This window comes from Herpailurus yagouaroundi, unplaced genomic scaffold, assembly GCF_014898765.1.
Source record: "Herpailurus yagouaroundi ecotype Mexico unplaced genomic scaffold, PumYag 160, whole genome shotgun sequence".
NCBI classification, from domain to species: Eukaryota; Metazoa; Chordata; class Mammalia; order Carnivora; family Felidae; genus Herpailurus; species Herpailurus yagouaroundi.
Window position 1 is genome coordinate 46,301,564 of NW_024412401.1, and position 21,064 is coordinate 46,322,627.

General features: G+C 45.3%; 1 protein-coding gene across 18 annotated transcripts in view; it reads right to left on the reverse strand.

Moving 5' to 3' along the window:
- Positions 1-21,064, reverse strand: part of DENND1A (DENN domain containing 1A) — a 511,997-nt gene that overhangs the window by 133,375 nt on the left and 357,558 nt on the right. The gene's annotated exons all lie outside the window — the stretch shown is intronic.

The window sequence follows — 21,064 nt, forward strand, 5'->3', positions numbered from 1 at the left end:
TACTCCACAAATTCCTATCCTCAATTCTATGTTTCTCATTCCCATTCTCATTAAAAAAAAAAAAGTTTTAGGGGCGCCTGGGTGGCGCAGTCGGTTAAGCGTCCGACTTCAGCCAGGTCATGATCTCGCGGTCCGTGAGTTCGAGCCCCGCGTCAGTCAGGGCGGATGGCTCAGAGCCTGGAGCCTGTTTCCGATTCTGTGTCTCCCTCTCTCTCTGCCCCTCGCCCGTTCATGCTCTGTCTCTCTCTGTCTCAAAAATAAATAAACATTGAAAAAAAAATTAAAAAAAAAAGTTTTAGCACACATTATGTGGCCTAAATAATAATTAGTTCTACTTACTATTGAGCCTTAAAAATTGGTATTACATTGCAAGTTGCTAAGATTCATCCACGTTGCTGCTTCACTAACTCACTGTTTTTCATGGTGGTATAATAAATACTGCACCATATAGGGGCGCCTGGGTGGCTCAGTCAGTTAAGTGTCTGACTTCAGCTCTGGTCATGATCTTGGTGGTTCGTGGGTTTGAGACCCGCATCAGGCCCTGTGCTGACAGCTCAGAGCCTGGAGCTTGCTTTGGATTCTGTGTGTCTCTCTCTCACACATTCTGTCCCTCTCTCTCTCTCTCAAAAATAAACATTTTAAAAAATTGGGGAAAAAAACCCTGCATCAAATAAACATACTGTACTTTGCCTGCTATCCTTCAATGGCGTTTGAATTGTTTCCAGTTTTTTTTGTCGCTGTGGCAATTTTTGTGTGTGTCTCTTAGCCTAAATGAGCCAGAGTTTCAGTTTTATAAAATTCAGGTACTGATTTTATGCTTCAACCAGCAAAATAAGAGCTCCCATGGCTCCACATAGTCACAGACTTCCTAATTTTCGCCAGTTCAGTAGGTGCAAAAAGTGATGGTGGTCTTAATTTCAGTTTCCTTGATTTATTATTGTAAAGTTGAGTATATTTTCAGTAAGTTGATGGACCACTGATGTTAATTCTCCTGTATAATGTCTGCTCATACCTTTGCCCTGTTTTAATGTTTCCTGGTTTACGGAAATTCTTTATATACTCTACCAAGGCTCTGTTCAGTTGCAAATATCTTCTTTCAGTCTGTGGCTTGTTATTTTTCATTTGCTTTATAGTATTATCTATTTATTTGTTCAGGAGCAAAGTTCTGTTGGATCTTCTCAGAGAAATAAGATTCAAAAACACAAAAAACTGAGGGTGCCTGGGTGGCTCAGTTGGTTGGGCACCTGACTTCGGCTCAGCGGTAATCTCACGGTTTATGAGTTTGAGCCCCACGTCGGGCTCTGTGATGACAGCTCAGAGCCCGGAGCCTGCTTCGGAATCTGTGACTCCCTCTCTCTCTAGCCCTCCCCTGCTCACACTCTGTCTCTGTCTCTCAAAAAATAAATAAATGTTAAAACAAATTAAAAAAAAAAAAAGACAAAAAACTGGAAGTAGACCAAGAACCTAGAAGAATCCCTGACTCTTCTCTTACCCTCATCCAACCCATTAGCAAGTCCTGTCACCAAATTATACCCCAAATCTGACTACTCCTCTCCATCTCCACTTGGCCACAGGGTCTCTCCCCAACGGTCGGACTCCTTGACCGTTCCCTGACTTCTACTCTGGAGTGCCCACAGCACTTTCTCCACACAGCGGCCCAAACAAGCTTCTTGAACCTTGAACCGGTCATGCTACGTTTCTGCTTAAAGTTCTTCTGCTGGCTTCCACTGTACCTGGCTCAGAATCCAAACTCTTTCCCGAGCCCGAAAGGACGGCGATTCCTTCACGATCTGGCCCTGGCTGCCTCTCTGGCTTTGTCTCCTGGGACTCTGCCCGTGTTTGCTCCACGTCAGCCACACTGCCTTGCACTCTGAGCCTCAAATGGGCCAAACCCACTCCTACCTCCAGTCTCTGTCCTGGTTGTTTGTTCTGCCCAGAACACTCTCATCCCGGGCGCCTGTATACCCGTTACCTCCTATCATTCATGTTTTAGTGCAGATGCCCGCTCCTTGGAGAAAAGCACCGAAAAGGAGAGCACCTCCCCCACACCCCTCACACTGATCACTCGCTACCTGTTCTGGTGTTTTCTTTTCTTCACTGTCTGAGATCATATGCTTCCATCTTTTGTTCATGTTTACTACTGGTCCTCCTCCAGTGCAACGTAAGTTCCACAAGGGCACGTCCTACACTTGTGGTGATACATTACCTCCCCCGGACTTCTCAGGAAGAAATGGGAAATCGGAAAGGGGAATTCTGGAAATTTAGTGGTGGTGATAATGGCAGCAGCACAGGTTTTCTGTTTGTTTGCTTGTTTTGTTTTTTTAGTGTCTTCAAATCCCCACCTTTAAAACTAAGGTACAACTAGGCAGCAAAACCTCAAAAGTGCAACACTGATGACAAAACGAGATGAACAGTGGGTCCCAGAACGCAGGCAGGTGAGTGCAAACCATCAACACCGTGAATCTACAGACCTGCTCGGTGCCAGCATCGTCGCTGACAGACAGACACGAGAACAGCTGACAGGATCTTGCAGAAAGCTCGGTGGGCCAGTCTGAGAAAAGTCGGTGAAACTGGGATGGTTCTGACCTCTGCGACAGCAGTGAGCACAAGGGGCCGACAGGAAGAAGGACTGAGCGTTGGATGGGTCCGCCCCAACAAGTCTTAGAAGCCCCCGCGGACACTGGACAAAATGTGTCAGGACCCCGTTTCAAGAAAGGGATCCACGCTGGGGAAAGAAGCTTCTGGGAGTGGAATCAAGAGTGAGCAAAACTGAGCAGGACGGAGACACGAGAGAGGAAGGGAAAAGAAGAGCTACATCAAAGTGGGAGAAGGGAACACAGCCAGAAAAGTTCAGAAAGCAGCTGCAGAATTTTTGAACGCTACCAAAAATGACAGAAGAGGGAGCTCTATGAAGTTAGGAAAGCGTTCTTTTTTTTTTTTTTAATTTTTTTTTCAACGTTTATTTATTTTTGGGACAGAGAGAGACAGAGCATGAACGGGGGAGGGGCAGAGAGAGAGGGAGACACAGAATCTGAAACAGGCTCCAGGCTCTGAGCCATCAGCCCAGAGCCCGACGCGGGGCTCGAACTCACAGACCGTGAGATCGTGACCTGGCTGAAGTCGGAGGCTTAACCGACTGCGCCACCCAGGCGCCCCATGGAAAGCGTTCTTGAACTCCATCTCATTCTCAAGTCAGGAAAACGAAGTTCACGTAAAAATTAATAACATAAAGGCACTGAGGTCAAATCCTACAGAAAGTTATAAGAAAAAAGAAAGAAATGTTCACAAAAATATACCCTGAACATATGTCTACAAAATAGATTCAAACTGAAATCTGCGGTGTCCAAATGTGCTAACGACATTAAGAAAATATACAAAGCATCAAAGAGCAACATATATCTGAATCATAAAAACTTAGAAATGAGAAGATAGAATGCAGAAAAGGATTAGAAACAAACTTAGAGGGGATATAAGGGCAAATCAACTGGCCAGATCATGTTTTAACAAAAGAGAAAAATGTTAAAAATAAAAATTAAAGAGAAATTCTATTTCAATAATAATATAAGAAGTTAAAAAAAGAAATAAAGAGAGAAAATTTTTAAGTGAAAAATACTGAAGACAGGCAAGTATGATCAAATATAAGAATAATTGAAACCCCTGAAGAAGAAAAATTAAGAACAGAAGCTAAAGCCTATCATTTGAGAACAATTTTCTTGAAATTAAAAAAGAAAAAAAAAACTTGAAACTATCTGCTTCACATACATTGTAAGACATTATATCCCTGTAAGACCCAGAATGACCACCCAAGATAGTTTAATAAAATTACTGGACTTTAAAAGAAAAAGAAAAAATCCCTGGCACCTAGTAAAAGAGAACATGTAACTTAAAAAAATTTTTTTGTAATGTTTATTAGAGAGAGACAGAGAGAGACAGAGAGAGAGAAACAGAGTGTGAATGGGGGAGGGGCAGAGAGAGAGGGAGACACAGAATCCGAAGCAGGCTCCAGTCTGTCAACTCAGAGTCTGACGCACAGCTCCAGCTCATGAACCGTGAGATCATGACCTGAGCCGAAGTTGGATACTTAACCGACTGAGCCACCCAGGCCCCCCAAGAACATGTAACTTAACGAATGTTAGGATTATCATCAGACTTTGACAGCAACACTTTCTGTCAGTAGAAAATGGAATAACATATTTAAGATCCTTGAGGTAAGAAAGTATGAGCCAAGGATTTTATATCCAGCCAAACTGACTCATGTGGAAAGGGCACAGGAAAATGATCAATCTTTAATAACAAGAGGGAGTACTTGTTCTCATGAGCCTCTCCTGAGGAATCCACCAGGGAGTGAGCGTCTGATACAACCAAAAATGACTGAAGAGACATCACCATTCAAACTGGTTACTATGACCTGAAGACTAAGACCAGGAGGGCTGAGAGGGAGAGAGAAGGGCAAGTAAAGGCTGAACATTGCAGCAGTGGAAAAACAGTACAACTAGCCAAAAGCTGGGGAGAATAGGGACAGAATATGCAAACAAGGATTAAAAGGTTTTCTGTAATCGTGCTGCTGCTAGCGTTAGTATTGTTTACTGAGGCTGCTGTGTATGAAAACAAATTAGTAATTATGGGATATTCTAATTCTATTATCCACTGTGTCCTTTTGAGAACCAGAATTTTCAGTATGGAAGAAAGGAAATACAAACCTAACAGAGAAGAGGTTAGGCAAAAGTTCTATAGTCTTGAATTTGGATTGGAAGCATCAATATATATACACGTGTGCATGTGCGTGCGTGTGTGCGTGTGTGCGTGTGTGTGTCCTAACTCTTCCACTGAAGAGGCCTGGAAACTGACCAGTCAAGGAGCAGCAAGTATACTTAGCACCCAGGTTTTAGTCTTGAGATATTCTTTCCCACTAAAACAAACCCAGGGCTACCTGAAGAAATGTATGATTCCAGGTTTGGGGGTGGGAAATGTTCACGATAAGCCCTGGAACGTCTTGTAATATCAGATAACAAGGGAGCTATCAAAGACTACTAGGATCACGTTTAAAAAAAAAAAAAAAGTACTCAGGCACAAACCTGAGTTTGAATTTTATTAATAATAACAATTGTAAGAGACCCCAAACCATCAAATGTTTAAATCCACCAGGTCATAATCTACATATAAAAAAGAACTGGCCCATTTTGAGGGTGTTAGAGAACTAATTCATTATATTAAAACCGGCACATAAAGGGAAAGAACCAAGTATTTATCTTACCTTTGCCATATGAACTGTACCACTGGGTAACAAAATAGTAAATGAGGGAAAATGTCTCTTTATAAAAATATTCCAGCCAATAAATGAGAATTAAGTGATAAACTTAGAACATCAATCACCATTTTGCAACTCCCAACGAATAAACAGAGGTAGGCTTAAGCATCACTGGCTACTAAAAACACTACAAGAGACACAACCAGACTTTGACATGCTTCTGATAGTCTTGCTAAATACCACCCATAGTCTTGACAAAGGGAGTGAACCATAGTGTATCCAATCTCAGGATCCAGTTGCCAATTAGCAAGAAATACAAAAGACAGAGGAACATGGTGAACAGCACCATGATTATACAACTGGCAAAACCCACCCTGGAAATCTGTAGGTCAGGGGTCTTCAACAGATAAATTGTAATGAAATGAAAGGGGTGGAGGAGGAACATATAAAAGGGAATCAAAAACCACACTTTTTTTTTAAATGGCCAATACTAAACTATAGAATCTAGGAATAAACATTTGGGTAATAAAACTATTTTTAAAAAATAGGAAATTTAGGATGGTGGTTACTTTTGGCAAGGGGGAAAGGGCATTCAGGGAAGGGGGTTTCTGTGATGGGTAGTAAAACCTTATTTCTCATCTCAGGCAATGTTAGTCTTATAAAAATTGGTTAAGCTATTTGCGTGATTAAGGCAGTTTTCTCGATCTATTTTACAATACAGTACTTTTTTTTTTAAGCGTATAATATCTATCCAGTGGGAAGAATTGTTAAGATTGAATATCAACATGTCTTTATAAACTGTCATCATGATGAGAATTTTTACCAACGTTTTCATTAAAACACGTATACGGTCTTCACTATGAAAAAGGATACTTCCTATCTACTCTACTGTTTCCTCATAGGATAGAAAGTAGAGAGAACTCAGCTATAAATTAAAGAGTCATTTTTATATAAAAATGAGTATTATTAATGGAGGAGGCTATGCATGCGTGGGAACAGGAGGGATTTGGGAAACCTCGATACGTTCCACTTAATTTTTCTGTGAACATAAAACTGTTCTGAAATATAGTTTACTTTTTAAAAAGCCCAACTAATATGAAGTTCCTTTCATATGCCAGGCACCATGCTGTACTACTTCATTGAATCTTCTAATCCTCTGGGGCAAATAACATTTGTTCTGCCCTTTTACAGATGAGGAAACTGAAGCATAGAGGGCTTAATTAACTTGTTCAAAGTTACATAAATAGAAAAGTGGAACCCAGGTCCAGCTGAATCCTGTGGGCAGGTTCCATACTTGGTCCATCTCTTGGTGCCCAGTACCTACTCATGGAATTCAACTGCCTTACTGAATACTAAAGATCAGGAAACAGAAATTAAGACTACATAAGCTACTACCTGTGACATCACTTTTTGGAAGTAGAGAGAAAAGAGGCAATGAGTTCCTTTGAGCCAGCAGTCACAGGGACCCTCCTCTAGGACAGACTGGTCTGCTCAGAACTAGGGCTTGAGTCCAAGCCGGCAAGATGCTTTCTGCACCAAGATGAAATGTGTTTGGGAAACCAGAGAGATGAAGGAAAAGGCTACATGCGGCTGACAGCAGGGAGTGCAGCAAAAACGTCTTTTGTACCCTTGGAATGCAATGTCACCGCCCCGAAACACTGAATTGTCAAATCCAGACTGAGAAGCAAAATGTCCGAGTTTATGGTGCTTCACTGAAGCCATCACCAAAGAGGACCAGCAGCAGACTGGGACCAGTGGCAAAAACATGAGTTCTACAGGCAGACAGACCTGGCCCCCAATCCAGCTCTCTCTCTTATTAAGCATCTACCTCATCCGGGGCTCTCTATCCCCTTCCACGGCTTTCCTTTTATGCACACTTATCGCCACCTGACACATTACATACTTTCATCTTTGTTTCCTGTGTCTGCCTAGAATATAAGGGATTAAGGGGCTGGGACTTTATTTTGTTCACTATTCTATCTCCAAGCATCTAGAATGCGTCTGGGAGAGTAGGATCTCGGTAATGTTTGTTCCAAGTTGCTGATGTAAATTATTTCAAGTCTCTCTGCTTTAAGTTCCTTAACTATCAATTTGGGGATAATACCATACACGTTTAACCAAGAAGATAAAAATGAAAGGCAAGAAGCACGTGTTCAATAGATGGGCTTCCCCCCCACACTTTTTTTTTTTTTTTTTTTTGCTTAACACTCATCAAACGAGGATAAAACTAATGAACTCAGGATAAAAGTTCCCCTTCAAAGGATAATGACCTTTTAAGCTGACAAATGACTTGCTCAGGACAGTCTCAAAACCTACAGACCATTTTGAAAGGAGGAGAAGAGGAGACTAAAAAGGCATCACAGTGGGAATATGGGCAAAGAAAGTCTTAAGCAAATGGCTTATGAATAATGCCAGTGAGCTGTGACCGACGAGAAGAGGGGGAGCGGAGGCCTGCCAGGTCACATCACCAACAGGGACAGCAAACCAAACACAAATAATCTCCCATTAAGGCTTCCCCCAAATCCTGCCACACCAACGCGCAATGTGGCTGCTGGTGAATTGGACATTCGCTGGATAAAGTGGAAGCTGCCTCCACAGTTTGTTGCGAAGGGCAGAGAACAAGTACTTTACACGTGCCATCTCATTTAATTCTTAAAGTAATTATAGGGGCGCCTGGGGGGCTCAGTCGGTTGTGTCCGACATTGGTTCAGGTCATGACCTCACGGTTCGTGAGTTCGAGCTCCGCATCAGGCTCTGTGCTGACAGCTCAGAGCCTGGAGCCTGCTTTGGATTCTGGGTCTCCCTGTCTCTCTGCCCCTCCCCTGCTTGTTCGTTCGTGTTCTCTCTCTCTCTCTCTCTCTCTCTCTCTCAAAAATAAATAAATACTTAAAAACATTTTTTAAATAGTTTTATGAGGATAGCATTCTTCTGCTCACAAAATTAAAAATCTGTGGTTCAAGAAGGAAGTGATTCCCAAGGTGCAACATCTCTTCAGTGGTCCTTCTCCTGGAATCTCAATTTTCTTTAGCTCGTACTGAATTGGTAACAATAATACACGCAGAGAAACTCTCCAGCATGTGAACGTTCCAGGGCACATTTTTCAAGCTTCCCCCCAATGTCCCCGGGATGTGAATACATTAAGATAAGAAATAAAACACCTACTAGGTAATGGCTGCTGCTAATAAAACTTCAGCCAATTCACTGAAGTTCAGAGTGGTCAACTGACATACATGACTTGTGAAACACTCCCGTTAGTTTCACGCTAAGCTCGAAAAGCTGTAAATACCTCGTTCGTATTTCATCATAAAACAGGAACCGGCCATGAATATGTCAAGGAGGCCCTGTGAAGGTATCGTTTCAGTGGAGATTCTTTTTCCTATTTCACAACTGAAGAACTAAGGTTCAGAGGGGCAGAATAACTGGCCCAGAGTCACACAGCTGAGAAGAGGCAGGGTCCAGGTTGGCATCAAGTCCAACTAGAAATCAGGGGTTTTTAACTTTACCAGGTTGTACATTATTTGCCAGGGGTGGGGGTGGGGAGCGTGCTACTACATAGATTATCTGGGTTCTGGTTGCTCCCTGTCTGACCTCGGACCAACTCTCCGCTCTTCGGTTCTATTCTGTGTAGAAGAAGGAAGGCTGATACCCGGGCGCCCAGGTCGGCTGGCTTCCTGCCCGGTTGGGCCCATGCGAGGGCCTGTGAGGAGTGATGAGGAGGGGGAGGAGGACAGGAGGGAGAAGCTGAGCTTTTCTCCTCTCTCTCTGCCTGGGTGGGTCATCCAGCAGTGGTTCGCCTCCTCTCTGACTCAGGTGCCCAGTGCACACACCCAGAGGGTCCAGCTTTAGTCCGTTGACCCTGACCCTGACGCTGGAACTCAGGTACACCACCTCCGTTGTTGCTGATCTCTGGATTACCTCCCTGCCCTGAGTCTCATCTCCTCTATCAGCTGGATGACCATTTCTTTGAATTATTTTACCTCTTGTAAACATCTGAAGGGGTTTTTGTCGTCCTGGATAGATCCTGACTCACACCCTGATCGAGGTGCTGGACTGAGGGGACCAGCTGGCAGCCTGTGATCCTGAACTGAGAGAGTCTAGTGATAGCTGGGCTCTATGTCTCAAGGCCACATGTTGGCCACAAACCTCTGTCTGGCCAGACAAAAAATGCTTTGGAAAAGGAGCACGCTTTTCTCTGAGGTTCACAGCAAAGAGACAGGGGTAAAAATGACCACAGTTGGCATCCTAATTCCATGACCTCAGAGTGAGAAAAATTCATCATCAATCAGTAGCTACCGAAGTGTTTCCCAAACTGTGGTGAGGACAGTAGATGCGTGGAATGCTAATAGGTATTTTGGTCGGGGAAAGGGTTTTGGAAAAATGCTAGGTTAAACAAAGTTAACCAGATTTCTTTACAGCAAGGCTTCAGTAACGTGCATAGCAAATATCTTAAAGAAAAAAAAAAAAAGAGTTACAGTATGCGTTGTGCGACAATCCCTAATTTTATGTGATCAGAAAACATAGTATCTTGTGGATCTAATATTTCCAGGAACATTGTTCTAGAAATGCTGGTCTATGGTATTGGTGCAAAGGCTCTTTTGTGACCATCTAGGTCTTTCATGGACTGGACCTGACCCCTTCTCCACTTTACCCTGGGTTAACTCTCCTGTCCATGCTCCAGTCAGGCGACAGTCCTCGGCACTCAACCATGCCGTGGAGTTCCAAAGCTCCTCGCCTTTGCGTGAGCTACTCTCTGCCCTGCTCCTGGGGAACTAACTGCTCCTGCTCTCATAGTGCCACATACATGCGTCCGTTCCTCGGAAACTTCCCCTTTGCACCTGGGCGGAGCGATTCGCCTTGCATTCGGATGCCTACCACCTCATACGACATTCTACCATTGCAGTTACCACGCCTCAATGCAACTCTCTCTCTGCCCCACACTGTCTTTAAGCACAGCGATCGAGTCTTAGGCACGGTGTGTGCGAGCCAGTGCCCAGGGCAGGGTGGTTACTGGCCAAGTTTGTGGGGGGGCAGGGAAGCGTTGTTTGTCCCAAGAATTTATATTTCTTTTTTTATTTACTTAATTTATCTCTATGCCCAGTGTGGGGCTCAAACTCACAAACCTGAGATTAAGGGCTGCAATGCTCTACCAACTGAGCTAGCTAGGCACCCCCAGTACACCAAGATTTTAAATACTTGTGTCATTTTCAGCTAGCAAGGCTGGATTATAATTAAATCTCACATTAAATCAAATAAAAGTTCCATTGTTATGATGCTCCCTCATAAGTTAACTTTATATGAATGCAGCTACTTTTATGATGTAAATAACTGATTTTTTAAAAATCCTAAAATCAACGGACTATCAAGAAAGTTCAGCACCCGGATTAACACTGCCATGACAAAACTCACCACTAGGTGTCAGCCCAGGAAAAGAGGAGGGCGGGCTGCCCTTTCAAATGTTTTACTTTTTCATCCAATTATCACCACAAGTATCAAATATTTAAACAACAAAATATTAGGCAATTAAAATTATCTATTAAAGGAATGTTTTTTTAAAAGACGTCTAAAATTTTGACATTTCCCCTTTGCAAAAGAATTTATAAACGGTGTTAGTTTAACCTGTATTTTTCAAGAAACATTTGCACAGATTGGAGACATTGACTCCTAAGAGGGAACCAGCTCAGTTTGCTTCTGAAATGCCCTCAAACTGTACGTAACATGGACCATATGGTAATCACCGTTGCGGCAAGTGGTCAGAGGAAAGAGCACGGTTGCTAGAATCAGACAGATGGACGGTCCGAATCCTGGCTCTGCCACTTCTTGAAAAAGTGACATGACCTTTCTTAGCCTTGGTTTCTCATCAGTAAAATGGGGACACTCTCTCCATATGGGGGCTGTAAAAATCAAATAATGGACAGTCTAGCATATAACAAATGCTTTATACTGTTTTCTTTTAAGACTTCAGGTCTTAATGATTTACTTAACAAAGCTATGTTTCAGCTCCCAAACAACTAAGGACATTATAGGTAAGGACTATTATAATGTCACTCCCTCCACAGATAATTATTAAGCCCCTTCTGTGTATCAGGCTCTGTGCCAGGGATACATGAGTAATCATGACACTCTGCTGCCTTCCAGAGGTTTCTATTTCTTTGTGAAAGGGCAATGCAAGACTGAATGTGATACAGCCGGGTATTTCTGAGAATACCCACATCCCACAGAAAGTTAGCGTGGATGCATGTCTGGGAGGTGGGGAGAGGGAAATAAATCCACAATGTTATCTTCTAATCATCACAAACACCATAATGTCCTCCAGAGAACAAATCCATCATCACTCTGTCTTAGGTTACTGAGCCACTACTGTGTGCCAGGGGTAGAAGAAAGAATAAGACAGAATCCTGTTCTTAAGCTCACAGTCTGCCTAGTTCATGGAGCCACAGCTCACTGTTGCAGGCTCTAAATTGTCAAATGTTATCACTGCTTGGAAATGGATCAGAAAGGTTTCCTTTTCAGAGTCTCCATAAAAAAGTAAAAGACCCTAAAGTGAGATCATTTGACTTAAAACTCCAATAATAGCAACCACTTCTCTTTGCTGCTGCTTCCGCAAAGACACAGTATTGAAAACTGAGTTTATTCCATTAACACACTCACCTCTCGAATGCTCCTAACTAGAACTGAGCATTTACTGCACGTGGCGATTTCGTGCAGGGGGATCTTCTGCAGACCCTAACTGCCTGTGGTTAGCTACCAGGTAGCTGCTGGGTTGTGCCTTTGTTTTACATTTATACATTCACAATATGGTGTTTGTGTCACATTCTTCTTCTCACACTCTAATGGAGCTGCGTTTTGTTTTCCTTTTTAAACTAAGCATCTCTATTATGTAACACTGGAATATGACCACTAGTCTTCCCGATGCACAGCATGGGAAAACAGGTACCATTCATTCATTTGTCCATGTACACATTCAACAAATATTTAATGAGCACCTGCTAAATATCAGAGTATGTGAGGGACCCCAAGGAGTACAAAATGTGGTCCCGCCCTATAGGAACAAAGTAAGAAAGGAGCCAGGATTATGATAGGAGATCAAGTGGAAGCACAGAACTCCTCCTGGGTGGTCTAAGACACACTCGCTGTGGTTTATTTTTTCAAGTATTTTGGGACATACAGGAATTTAATTTTGGTCATATTCAGTGATGCTTTTCGAACTCATTCAGATAAGCTCGGTCATCGTGTTTAAGAGGATTTCCTTCCAGTTCTCATCTTCTTTAACGTAAGGACCTACGTTGTCCTTGGGCAGTCCAGAGCAATGGCTCTCAGGCCAGTGAGCGTTTGTGGTGTGGCTTCAAGATGCCAGCAACATAGGGGTCCCCGCCCTGGGAGGTGGACCGTGGAGATTGGGGCCAATATCGAATGATGGTCATCTTCTCCCAAGAGGCAAGAAACGTTTGAATGAAACAGAAAAAATATTAGCTATATTTTCTCTTGCACATTTAAAGAAAATCGACTCTAATGTATTTCTTAATTTTAAACCCTTGGTACCTACCACCCCCGTATTTGCCTGTAAGTGCTGGTGAGCAATACCATTAATAATTATTTCCTTCAGTATTCGTTTGATATTATGTGTCTTCTTACACATCCTTTATGTAGCATTTGAGATAAAAGCCAAACTTTCAGTTACTTCAAAAGACAGGAATAAATGGGCCGGAATCTCACTGTGTTGTGACTGGTTTCAGGTAATCTGACACTTAAGCAAGAATGGACCCCACTGTTCCAGAAGATGGCATTCTCCACTTCCTCCTTTACTCCCTTGACCCAGGAATGGTCGTCACTATCATTTAGTTAATATCTACTGTCAGCAGAAACACTGTGCTGTGCTTGACATACATTACTGCTGTTTTTCTCAGCAGTCCTGTAAGGTAGGCATTATTTGCATTTTACAGATGAGAAAACTGAGGCTCAGAGAAGTTAAGTGGTTTCCAAGGTCATCTTCTGGCAGATGACAGAGCCAGGACAAAAACCCAGGTGGCTCAAGACATCTTCTGTCCATCCCACTCTGCCTCCTCGGCTGCTCAGACCCACGGAGCTACAGTGGTGGTCCCTGGGGTCCCGGAGGTGGTCACACCTCTCCTCTCCCTGCTTCATTCCCAGGGTTGTGATCTCGACCTGGGATGAACACTACACGGAGAAAAAACGGTGACCAGCAAGTCACTAGCCCCTTCTCTAGTCCACTCAAGGTTCCTCTCGTCAATGCATCTGTGTAGCTCAGGACTGTAGGTTTTGGCTTTAATTCCCTATCTGCTTGCCTAAAATAAACTGGAAAAATAAAATCTTTCACCAACTTTTCCTACAGAATATTCATGGGTACGTATCCATGCTTCACAAACACACCACTGTCCGCTTAAAGACAGCACGGGCTCTGTGTGGAAAACAATTTGGTGGCTCCTCAAAAATAAAATTACCGTATGACCCAACAATTCCACTCCTAGGTATATACCCAGAAGAACTGAAAACAGGGGCGCCCGCAGATAGATGCACAGGAATGTTCACAGCAGTATTCACCATAGCCAAAAGGCGATAGCCACCCAAGTGTCCATCAACAGAAGGATGGATAAGCAAAATGGGGTATGTACATGTATACGGTGGAATATCACTTAGCCTGAAAAAGGGATGAAGGGCTGACACACGTTACAACGTGGACGAACCCTGAAAATGTTATGCTGAGTGAAATAAGCCATACACAGGAGGACAAAATACGGTCTAATTTCACTTACATGATGTATCTAGAATAGGAAAATTCATAAAAAGTAGACAAGAGGTTAGCGAGGGCTGGTGGTTTGGGGGAATGGGGAGCTATTGCTTCCGGGGCTCAGAGTTCCTGTTTGGGGTAATGAAAAATGTTGAAAACACATAGTGATGGTGGTTGTACAGTATTGGGACTGTCCCTACCGCCACCGAATGGCATTAGCGATGGTTAAAGTTAAAAAATTTATGTTACGTTTTACCACCAAAAAAAAAAAAAAAAAAAAAAAAGGAAGAAAAGAGAAAAGCGTAGGCTTGGAAAACAGACGTGGGTTCCACGTCCAGCCCTCTACTCCCAAGCTGTGTGGAGAATCTGAGAGTCAGCACAGAGGCGCACACACCGGCCTCTTCCGGGCTTTCTCCTCCTTCCCTCACATCCTGACTCTTGTCTTGCAGTACACATTGTTTTGAAGGGTCCTCAAACCTTTTTTTAGCACAAGATGGAGGCATAACTTAGTAACACCCTTATATGTGTTCTGGGTACCCTCCGCTCGCCTATGTGGAGAGCAGGCCGCTCACACCAGAAAGCGCTCTTCATGCTTCGGGCCCCCCCCCCCCCCCCCGCCCCAGCTGTTAGACGGGGTCAGTGCAAACGTGGTGACGCGCTGGCACCCCGTCAGGTCCCTGCATCTCACTTGTATTTCTTCTACTCGGGAGCCCTCGAAATGGTGTTTCAGAGCTTTATTCACAAAGATGTTCGGCGCAGTATTAACTATAGCGTTACAAGACTGGAAACGACCTAGAGGTCCGATGTGAGTAGTTCCAGAAATTATGGTAGCTATGCCTGAAGGAATGCTCTGCAGCTATCCAGAAATGCGTGGGAGGTGATGTTAAACGGAAGGGAAACAAACTTCTCACTTAGATTTGACAGCAGCTATGTAGACGCTTTGCAAAATGAAAAAATAATTTAAGAGAATATTACGAAAGGTGGTTGAGGTAGTTGGGCTAGTTCAGTGGGACGGTCGTGACGTTTTAATTTTTCTGGTGTCTAAACATTCTTCTATTTTCTGGCACGCTGAAATAAACACACACACAGTTGCGCTTTTTCGAAACCATGAGATCAATGGTGTCACTCAACCAGGACACAGATATACGTGGTGTTTTTCCGACCCGTTCAGACACAGCCTCACCCGCTCATGCTTGAAAGCCAGGCTATCAATCTGCTTTCATCTTAACTTCTCCGTCTTTAAGGGGTTTTTTAGGTGGATAAATATGACTCAGCAGAATCACGTGCAAAATCAGGGGCTGTAAGGTGGATGATGCCAGCATACCCACAGCTGATCTGGAAGCTGGGCCTCTTGGGCTAGACGAAGCGAGCAGGATGCCGCCCGCATGGCCTCCTGCAGAACATACAACAGTGATGCTCGCTCGGTTCACCGCCTCCACCCCAGCGCCGGCTCCCTGAGGGCAGGGGCTGTGCTCCATTCATGGGGAGGGGGTGCGGGGGGTCTGGCTGGCAGGCTGGCCCAGAGAGAGCCGCACCGGCTTGCCGAGTCAACAACTCTCATGGCGCTCCATCTATACCGGCCTTTCGGCAGATGACCGGCCCAGAACAGGAGGCGTCAGTTTTGCTCTCTAACATTTACCAAGACGCGCAGCGGGCCGGAGGGGGGAACGGCTACTTTCAAATGCACTGCCTTAAGATGACTCCACGTGTGAGCTGCGAGAAACTCTGAACAGGAAAAGGGATGAAATGAAAGCACCCAATTCTCTGTTGGAAAGTTCTTTAAAACTGAGGCCACTGTGGTTCGTCTTCCACAGGGAGGGTGGTAGGGTTAGTCTCGTTCAGATTTCGCGATGATATAATTTTAAACAAAGGAGTGTGGCAAAAGTAAGAGTCTTAAAAATTCATTCGTTCGAGGCAAATTCAAGAACCACACTGCTATCACCTATCCTCGAAAAGTTGCAATCTTCCACCAGGCACAGAAAGGATCCTTGGGCCAGCAATTAAAATCATTTGTCTTTCATCCCCTTCTTGCCAAAAAGGACCCCAGCCCTAACTAGTTAATCCCTAACACACACTGCTCCTCCCAGAGTTGCCTGGCAACTGCTAGGAGGCGTGTCAGAGAGCAAGAAAGGCCTAAATAAATGAGCTGGAGCCTGGGCCGCCGCTTGACATGGATAAAGGGGGTTTTTCCGAACAGGGCTGCCTCGCTGCTTGTGGTTCTGTCCTTTAAGTGGAAGATAGCAAGTTGGCGTGGCCGATACTGTTAAATATCTTGGGCCTTGCGCCTCATATCCTCTGGGTGACTGAAAAATGGGTCCTGTGATCTGCAGACACCCTCCCCTCTGCCAGGTAGCACCAACCTCCAAAGCCTCAGAGACAAGGCAGGATGCAGCGGGTTGGTGTGGAACACCCTGAGCACAATCCTGGCCTCATACACTTCTCTGTTTCTTACTTTCTTTCAACCGTCCTGCCACCTGCTATTCCAGAACATACTCATTGATGCCCGCACTGTGTCATGCCCCGGGCCCAGTGCAGGAAAGGCAGAGACAGAGTCGTTAACACGGAGCATGAGGAAACCAGAACAAAGACAGGCAAGAGGGTGTGGTGGAAGGAACCTGAGTTTTGGAGTCAGGCCGACCTGAGGCTGCCTCCTGGCTCTACTGCTCACCAGGAAGTCACCGGCCAGCTGGGCCTTTGTTCCCGCACCCCCACCCCCGCCCTGTAAAATGGATAGTAAGGGGGCATTTGTAGGGAACTGTTGACATCACAGATGTGGACCGACTTGGAGATGAACCGGGCTCCAGCCTCGTGGGAGGCCGCCGAGCAGGTAGACTTGGCTCTAATTGGACTAACTGGACTGAGACCCTTGGTGTCTCAGTCTCTGACCCTTGGGAGAAAGACTTCACGGGGGCCCTGAAGAGACACTGCCAGGGAGCCAACGCAGGCCCTCCTGGCCGGCCACAAGCACACGGCAGAAGGCATGGACGGGAGCAGCCTAGCTCTGGCATGTGGCCGGCCTCAGCAGGGGGCTGCCTCCCTCTTCCCTTCTGGGCAGGGGAAAGAAAACGAAGCTCGAGATTCCCCAGCCAGCTGCATTTTGAAATTTTTCCAGTAGGAGAGACAAAAAAAAAAAAAAAAAAAAAAAAAGGCCAAAGAGTTAAAAGTCTCCAGTGAGCTCTGGGCCCCTCAGCCTGGGGCTCGCCCTCCTCCCAAAGCCAGAGGGGCACCAAGGGGCACAGCAGGAGCTGGCTGCCAAGCAGAGTAGAAAGGAGCACAAGTCTAGTCTGTCATGTCTCGTGTTTTAAAAAACCCAAACGCTGTGACTTTGCGGTGACCCAAGTCCCCCAACTACGCGGGTCGGCCCAGGGTGGGAGGCCGCCACACCATAGCAGCGTGGTGGTCACCGTGGGCATGCGACAAAGTGGCCATAGCAGACAAGCCACAGGAGCTCCCAGCGGCTGGCTGTGCCCTCCGTCCCGCGGGCTCTCCTCTGCCATCAGCCATGGAATGTTCTCCGCACACAAGGCTGCTGCTTGGGCCCTGTGCTGCAGTCTGCCTCAGAGGCTCTCCCCTCCAGGCTACCGCCTGCTTCTGGCCACCAGCTTTCTCCCCTCCCCTTATGTATCAAAGGCCTCAGTGTACCCCGGTCCTTTGACCGAGTGAATCCACGTCAGGGATTCTGCCTGAGGAAATGATTCAGCCCGTGCACGAAGATTTATATAAAGATGTTCATCACAGTGTGATTTAAAATGGTGAAAGGTTACCGACGATCGAAAGAACCAGCGTTAGGATAATGTGGTGGGCCTCGGAACGGATGGCAGCCTGTGGGAACTTGACACAAGCCTCAGACACTTGCCTTTTTAAAGAGCCCCACAGGTGATTCTGATCCACACCAGGGTTGAGAACCACTGGGGTCATCTGATGAGATATGTGCCACCATTACAAATGATGTTTAAGAAGAGTTTTTATATAATGTGAAAAAATGCTTGCAATATACTAAAGGCATAACCAAATTAACTGGGAACTGGACAGCCTTGCCAGGAATATCTCAACTGTCTGAAAGTGAAAAACCAAAAAAACAATCAGAATGAAACAAAAAGGACCCCCAAACCCTAAAGCCTAGGTAGAAACATGCTAACACGTCTTAATTCCAGACGATGGGATCACGGGTGTTTTCTCATTTCTAGTTCTCTGTTACTTTAAACTTTTTTTTTTTTTTTAAACCAAGAACAGGTGCTATTTTTATAACCAGAGAAACAACTAAAAGACAAGTGGCCCCGGGGAGGTCATCCTAACCTCCCTCTCAGCACTGTGCTGACTGCCACCCAAGGCACCATTCCCCACGCCACCCCCATGTGGCCGGTGCTCCCTATCCGTCATCCCTTCTTGGGCTCACATGTGCTTTGCAGTCAATATTTTAATTAATCCCCCAAACAATCTTGCATTGAAAGTGTTGTTATCCCATCTTTCGGATGCGAGGAATTGCCTAGAATTAAATCTATGGTTCAAAAACCATCCAGGTAACATGGTGATGATTCTTGGCCAGAAAATTTTAGGCCCTCTGGCTTCCCTCCCAGCTTTCCAGAAAAAACCTCTTTGGGAGCAGATGAATGGGACAGAAAGCACGACAAATCTGCCATATCTTACTGATTCTAGGACGCAGATTTCTTCACACAGACACACACATCTCTGGAATCTGGATGTGTCTTACAACTGATGGCATCCAATTGTCATCGGCAGCACCCTTTCCTGTTTCGTAATGGTACCTAAAGTAAGGGTGCATTTTACGATCGAATGGCAGCTGAGACTCCACGAAAGGTACCATGTTTACAACCAAACTCTTATCCTATCCTCAAAACGCTACTTTTAGCGACTATGTAATATTCTAGCAGATGGATACTTTTAAATTTATTTAACCAGTTGCCTATTCGGAACACTTAGTCTGTTTATGATTTTACCATGATAAATACAGCTACTGGGAACACCTTTGCATTAAGTTTTTTCTTTTTCTACTTATGGGCATCATCATCTTCTCCCAGAAGTCTTGGGAAGCATTTTGACGCTTCTTGCCCCATAATTTTTTATCTTTGCCCTTTATTTTTTACCTTTGTAGACCCCATCTAGACATTTCTTCTTCATGGTACCTCTTCCCGGTGTCACCACCAGAGGGCTCTCTTCTGAGTCCCCCTGACGGTCTCCTGGTCCTGCTTCCTGTATTTACTGTTCAAACATATCTCTGCTGAAAAACTAACATTCCCTACCGGGTGAAGTTTACACTTGTAGTCTAGCATCCCAGGCTCTGTCAAATTTGGCTCCAACCTCTCTCCTGCAGCCCCCTCTCCTTACCCAAACTCACGGCCCCAGACAAAGTGGCCGTGAGGGGTACTGCCTCCAAGCCTTTGCTCGCTCAGTTAACTCCACAGCCACCACACCAACGGAGGCTCTTTCTTTTTCCAAACCTAAACCATCAGACCCAGGTCAAGTTTCACCTTCCCTATGAAACGTTTTATGGCTTATTTGATCCTTATAACCATCTGGGGATGCAGAATGATAGGTATCCTAATCCTCATTTCACAGGTGAAGACACTGAAGTTTAAAGAGATTAAGTGGCTCGTTCAAGGTCGTACCGCTTGGAAGTACACAGCCAGGCTTTGAACTCCAGGGCTTCCGTCCTTAAACCCAATGCCTTTTAGAGCCAAGTGCAAAGTACAACCATAAACTTCTTCTGAGGAGCAACTTGTGCCCAGATCATATATCCAGCAATGCCTACCAAGATTCAACAGCCTTCGGATTCTCGACACATACACGACGATAACGAGATCGTTTTAAAAGTGGAGACACCGCACGTCTGTCAGTTCCCAGCAACACAGGGGAAGGACCGGGCCAGTTATCCCATTCTCCTTCTAAGGATGGGAAGACAGCCAAATTTTTCTTGAATTATACGGGCGCTCAAATCAGCCCTAAACCTGACTGGTTTGGTTGGGCCCGAGGTCAGGACACAGAACGAGAGCTGCCTCGCTTGGAGACCAGGAGGCAGACCTAGAGAATGTGCTTTAACTAAGGGCTTTAGAGGACCCCAAGGAAGTCGTTCACAAGAAGCACGAAGAGAGTGCATCCCTTATGTTACGTGACCATGACACTGCCTGAGGCGGAGGCAGCTCAGCAAGTGAGGCCTCAGTGCGAGACGGGAGACAAGGAACAGGAGGCTGGTGGCACGAGGCCGCCGCTCCCTGACCCCCACTTTGCGGACAGTATGTCCTGGGTGAAGGGAAAGCAGGTGTTTGCTCCTATTCTGGGTCTCGCTGAGACACATGACCGAATCAAAGTGGTAAAAAAAATAAAAATCTTAACATATAACCGTGGCTCATGGGGAAGCATAACCGAGAGTCACTATCAGAGTTTGCACACGAAATGTACCGTCTGACATATACTCACCTGCTGTCATTTAAGACAATAAAATACTATAAGTTAAAACAAAAGACAGAAACAAACAGGCCTGGCCGACAGACAGCGCAGCCTAAGCTGGTCCCTCATCCCCACTCCGACCAGGGTCGGCTGCCATCACCCGCCGGCTCAGGATGAAGGGAACTCTGTGCTCCTGACAGAAAAGGGCTGTCGGCAAGGTTGCCCTCCACGTTCTTTCCTATACAGGGTGACCCAGGTCCCCAAGCCAACTTCTCCATTCTCCTTGGCCAGGAGTGGGCCGGGTAGAGGGGTATTAGATGAAAGCTTCCCACTGAAGCTGGGACAGTGGGTACTTTCTTTGGTTTGACCCGATGTCTTGATATCTCCACAATAACTTCTCACCTCACAGGGCAGGTGGGGGACATGGATGAGGCAACTGAGGCTCAGGAAGGCTGAAGGGCCATGGAGGCAGGTAACACTGTTTCCCAGTCCTCTGCACACTCCACCTTGGCTGCACCTAAGAAGTGAATCCCCAGGACACTTTGCTTTCTCAAGGGTAGAGTAGAGGCCCCTTTAAAGGAAAAGGGCACTGGGACCGAGAGGGAAAGCACAGGCTTTGGGACTATCCGGCTCCTCCACTGGTTAGCAAGTCGTGTTGCTTCTCT